We start from the raw sequence: 6,000 nt of genomic DNA, 5'->3' as shown, positions 1-6,000 counted from the left end.
TCACAGTCCGCAACTCAGTTGTCCTAATAAATAACATGTTAACTAACGCGCCAGCTGGCAACAATTACAACGGTAAAAATTTTCTCTTCGATGAAGGGAAGTTCACATTTGGGTCCTTCAGTTTGATTGAATGGTCATTTTTTATATACCTATAATTTATATGATTTTATTTTTATCGTTATCTTTATTTAAGAATTGACATTATTTTATCACTATGATTTTTTTCGTGTTGAAAATGCTGTTTTTTTTTATTTTTAGATGCTTAACGAACCAATTACTACTCTAATTTCTGTACATGGCGTAGGACAATTGAATTAATATCAGTCATGCATGACTAAAAGATGATTTTGAATGATAATATAATATTAATACAGTGACAAATGAAGCTCGCTTCCTGCGTTGAAATACAGTGGTACTTTTGCAAACACGCCTTGTGAAAAACAAGATATTTTCGTTCCGTGGCGCAGGAGACAGACTCTTCACTAAGTTTATGCACCACGAGTGATTTAGTTCGTGGCAAGAGGGAATTTCTAGTCAAATAGAGGAAGTTATACTGAACTAAGTTTTTCAACTAATCAGCGCGATCATGATCTTTTTAATTACAAATGCCTCATGAGGAAACGACAGCAACAAATTATAAATAAGTTTTATTATTTTTTAAAACCAATTTCATGTAACCTATTTTTGTATTTTTTACATACAAGAATTTCGATGCTGCAATAATGACATCATTTCATATTTACCTTTGAAACGAGATTTTCGAAGACAATAACAACAGCCATGTGTGAGCTGCAATTTTGTTACTGATTATCATCATGGATTATCATCACGTGAGATCTGAAGATGGGAGTGATTGAGTATAACAATTTATGAAAGCTCTCTTTGACGTACGTTTGATTACTTGCAGTTCTTAAACTCCAAGTATACGTATCAATCATATGAGTGAATCTTCAAAAGAACTGTACTAAGGAAAAGGACGATGGTTGTAGTGCATGTAAATTTTTGGTATTCAATCTGATAAATTAAATAAGTTTGAGGTTTTTCGAAGCATTATACATGTCTTACGAAAGATTTGCATAAGCAAAAATTCTATATGCAAAAGGTTTCGCGTGCAATAAATGTCACTATACGTTGGAAAACGCAGAAACGTTTATTCAGACCTAAAATTATTAATCAAGTAATGCAGTAAGAAAGAAATTAGTAGAAAATCTTGTTGGTTGAGCAAATGTTGGCCGACGCGTCTCTCTCAGAACATCTAGAGAACATTTTAGCCTACGAACGAAGCAGTCGAAGCTACGAGCAGTGTGCGCTTGACGCTAGTGCTGTGTGGTTGTGTGCCGCTTGCTCCGCGGCAATAGCTTTGTGAAGGCTCACGTGCAGTTCAGTTCTGAAAACCTACCTCTGTTGGGGGGAAATCAGTGATACTATCATTTCGTCTAAGATTTATCTCTATTGAGACTACTTTGAATGTGAAAGAATGTTTGTCATGCTTTTCGGTGATTTAAGTAGATATTAATGGAGTGATGTTTAATTGGATGTGCCGCTAGAAGTCAAACCGATGACCGCCTCCTTCGCGGCGCATTCTTGACTCGGGCGTTGAGTTCCTTCCACGCACATTTCTGCAGAATGTGCTTCCTTCATAAGGTGTTTCTTAGTTTTTGATTTTGACTGACCATGAAGACGTGGAAATAAAGGAAGTAACAACGTTCGGTTGATTTCTGTTTACAAGGTGAGAAATTTGAAAAGTTTCGAAACCTAATTTTGCATTTTTTCATGGTACCGCACCTACTAGCCCCTATCTAATGCTTAATAGTCATTTTGATCTTACTTGTTGCTACAGGATTTTTGTATTTTGTTGAGTATTAAACAAATATTTTAAACGGTTTTTCATCACAAATCATTGGCGCCAATGTTATTCTATTTTGCTCTTCGTTCTTTGCGAACTGCTGGCGTGACAGTGATAGTAGTTACTGAAGTCTGAATTTGGGAAATTAGGTTCAACTTCGAACTGTGTACCTTCCTCATCGGCATGATTTCCTTGGCCCCAGCAAGGATACCTATACGAATGTGTCGTACCTACCTATTTAGAAGTGGCGTCTACTGGATCCGCTGTCGCCCGCCAGTATTGTAGGCTATTTGGTTCACTTTATTCTTTAAGCTTTATGTTGACGGAACCATGATGTGAAATACCTAATTCATCATTTGAATTTACATTTTGAAAGTTACCTATGTGTGTAGCTCAGTGCTCGTTCAAAACTTTGAACACATGCAAAATCTGCCGGAAAGAATTTGATACAAATAGAAAAATTTGCTTCAGCTTTGACAACTTGATTAAGTAAACGTACTAGGTAGACAGTTCCCTGTCAATCGTGCATTTATAGCTTGACAATTCTGACAATTAGTGACATATGCCCGTCATATGGTATGGTGCCATGGGCTTTGGTGGTAATTTTACCTTATTGAAGAACGTGCGACTTTATTTTCGTTTATATTAGCTTTATAAACGAACGCTTGTTTAGATTAAAAATGGCGCTGGAATCAAAACCAAGAGAGCTTCATTTGGTCTAACTCTAAAGAATATTCCAGTAGACGTAGAGAACGACGTAATATGATCGCCACCAAAGACGACCGAGTGCCCGTCAGGTTAGGTTCGGGAGTAATTCGACCTCCTGGCTAGTGTGGCTTTTCATGCATGCCACGTCTACCCCGAAAACTTTACGGCGAAATTTCCACGGTCTGTTCCTTGTTTTTTTTTTCACGGGAAATATTCAGGATTGTTTTGTTAGGGCGTATTGTTGTAAACTTTTTATGTCGATTTGAGATTTACAATTCCCCTTGAATTCACGTTGAGCTCTTTATTTTACAGAAAATTTTCATTGAATGAACAATTATCTATCAAATTCAGACCTTCAGAAGTCTTAATTTTTCCGAATTCATTTTCTCAATTAGCCTGAGAAATTCATACGCCTGAGTAGTTGAAACGTGCGCGAGTATACAGTACAAAAATTGGATTACTAAGATTGCTTGGCATAATGGCATTGAAATGTGAACTATGAATATAATTTCAATGAAGTCATTCAGGAACCTTTTAATGATTGGAAATCAATGCGATTTCGGAGTAATAGATATAATTCAATTTCAAACTCTATTTTTATTTTTCGTTCCTTGCTATTGTTAGCATATTTAATGAAAATACATTGATATGCATAATTTGCACAATGGTGTATAAACCATTGAATTTTTTTTTGTACAAGCAAGACTTGGCATATGACTATATTGAGTGACTCTAGTGTTCATAATTAATTGAAACTAGTTACCGTACTCTCCAATTGATCTGCCAGCTTTTGTGTCAGAAAACAAGTTTCCTCATTGCAAATTGTCTTATATATATGGTTTGGCTACTTGCTCAATATCATACAGTAGTTATATGTTTATGGGGGATTGCCTCATTGTCTTTTAAAAATAGGCTATAATTTTTCGGGTTAGAAACCGTAAATCCAATCTAAGTTCATGCAATTTTTCTATCATCTTTGCGTGAATGAATATTGTCACTGCCGAAAAAAAATTATTCACCGTGACTCCGACGAATTGGCCAGAAAAATGAAAATGTATCACGAAAAAATTCGGCCTCAGAAATCTTGAATCAGAACTTAGGAAAATGTCAACTACTACAGTATTTATTCCACAGCTGAATTATATGTTGGTAGTGCGAACTATGTTCAGCTGGATGCAGCCTTCTTGTCAGAGCCGCAAGGCTGTGCAGATTAGGGCTGGCAACAGAGCTCTTTACGAGCGTTTGATAATCATCGCTACTGATCCGTCGGGTCATGACGATAAGGACCTAAGTGAGGGAAACTCGCGGCCTGCTCCTGCAATTGTCCTTTTCCTGATTGCCGGGGATAAGGGAGCTGACAATAGCTTCAGCGGAGCCGCCTAACTGACGGCCAAAGTGTGCTCGTAGTGCTATGGCCTCATCAACGGGAATAGTCTTGATCACCTCGTCGAATTAGGCATTGTCTTCAGCCTCCTCTTATTTATGGTAGTAGTTACTTCAATTTAATGGCAAGTACTTGGCCAAGTTGTCATTTGTTACAATTGTGAAGCTCAATAATAATTGCTATATATTGAGCGTAAATTATGTATAAAAGAATTAAATCTGATGTCCAATATGGTACCTATATCATATGATAGTTCACGCTGTAAAAAGAGTAATTTTTGCATCCCTTTGCGAGAGCCTTACGTTTTAAATCTAAGTGTAGGTATTTAAGCTTTCTTTATTTTGAATTCGGTTACTTACTAACTTGAGCGTTAACACTCAAAATATTATGCAGCCATCCTCATCATTTTCAGATTTCAACTCCTATTGTTTATTTTACTAAAATCTCACGGGCTGTAGCCTGTATATGTGGGAAAGTATTCGAATTTAAATCCAAGTCGCCTGTAGCAGCAACCACCTCATGAACTACTACCGTACGCCAACGGCGTATGGTGTTTTATAAAAATAAAAAACATTTCCAATATTAAAACTTCGGTATTCAAAGTTTCGAAGTTTTTGGAACAGATTAGTCGCTTCTTTTTTCTAGATCTAGCTTAAACCCAAACTTTAAAGTGACTATATAGGTATTGAATTTGTCTTTTATTGAAAAGCCGCTTGAGTTTTAATGAGGAGCAATCGTATATATTTGCCTAGTTTCAATTAATATTTTGTTCCAATCTTGTACCCGAACTGATGCAGTAGTACGTTGTATTCCATGCTTCATTTTGTTGAGTTTGTAACCGTTGAAAGTAAAATTCATATCCACGTTTTTCGATCCTTATTCATTTGCACATTCTTTGCAATTTTTCTGAAGTTGTGCGATTGTTGTTAAAGTTTGTTTTTATGCCAGAAGTTACGAGGCTAGTCTGCGTAGTGTTAATGAGACGAAATAATTAAAATATTTAGTACCTAGTCAAATCGTTTTTTTTTAATTCGATACATGCGTGAAAAGTTAAGGCAATACAAAACTATTGTTATTGCTTTACTTTTTTTAATTATTATGAGTTTGGGAACAATCGCTGAGCTAATGGTTCGTTACATCGTTGTGGCTTATAATAGTGAAGAGAGTGAGAGAGAGCCTAGCTAGGTTGTCTGGCCTTGAGATCACCTCCTGCTTGCGGTTGTCGGCTGTGGCAGTTCCCCTGTCCCGAGAATCGTGGTCGCTGATGGGTCTCCCCAGATTAAAACTGTCGTCACGCCTCTCTTAGGTTTTGCTTATCGCGCGCCATCTCCCGTGATGGAAACTTGATATTTTGCTGTCCTCCTTGAGGTCTTCTACTTTTGGTTGTTGGCGTGTGAGCCCCGCTTTCTATTTTTCTAGGTTTTCGAGTATTATCATTTCAAAGCAAGTCCGATTCAATTTGACTTTTTTGCTGTATGAAAAATTACCTAGCTCATTTTCAGCGTCTCTCTTGCAAACATATATTGCTGGAATGAATTCCGAGTAACTTTTTGTAAGTAAAGGACCTGATTTCTGAATTGTTTGACGTATGATGTGTCCAAGGAAATACATCAGCCATTAGTCTCGCTATGTCGAGCGTGTTTATTGCCTTTCGCTTCTTCATCCATCAAAATGCCATAAAAGTGTATTGCTCTCACTTGCATTTATTGAAGGAGGTTGGGGTTATCGGTAGCAGCAGAGCTATCTGGATGGTTTTTCGCCTGTCCCAAATACTTCACATGAACATTACTCATGCTACGAGCAGGCGGCTGTTGCTACGTAAAATTGTGTTTCTTCTTGGGTCCACCTGCTAAAGAAAGCAGCTCGTGTTCCTTTCAGCGACACATTTTGATCGTTCTGTTTATTTTACTTGTTTGTACAGGAATATGCGAATACTTTCACCTTGTGGTGATTATATCAAATTCTAAGAAAACAATTTCGGCAGACCGTTTCTTAGATAAATTTCATGCGGATGGTTGTGAGAGTTTTATGCACCAACATTGATTTAAATGTTATTATATTT

At 37.0% G+C, this 6,000-nt stretch overlaps 1 protein-coding gene across 5 annotated transcripts in view; it reads left to right on the top strand.

Moving 5' to 3' along the window:
* Positions 1 to 1,315: 1,315 nt before the first annotated feature.
* Positions 1,316 to 6,000, top strand: part of LOC108672526 (plexin-B) — a 174,944-nt gene continuing 170,259 nt past the window's right edge. For all 5 annotated transcript variants that reach the window (XM_018160208.2, XM_047880259.1, XM_047880261.1 and 2 more), the window contains exon 1: positions 1,316 to 1,729. The gene's annotated coding sequence lies outside the window, so the exon portion shown is untranslated. The remainder of the gene's footprint in view (positions 1,730 to 6,000) is intronic.

This window comes from Hyalella azteca, unplaced genomic scaffold (assembly GCF_000764305.2).
Source record: "Hyalella azteca isolate HAZT.00-mixed unplaced genomic scaffold, Hazt_2.0.2 contig5093, whole genome shotgun sequence".
Taxonomy (NCBI): Eukaryota; Metazoa; Arthropoda; class Malacostraca; order Amphipoda; family Hyalellidae; genus Hyalella; species Hyalella azteca.
Note: the sequence above shows the minus strand (reverse complement) of the source record. Positions and strands in the feature narration are given on the sequence as shown.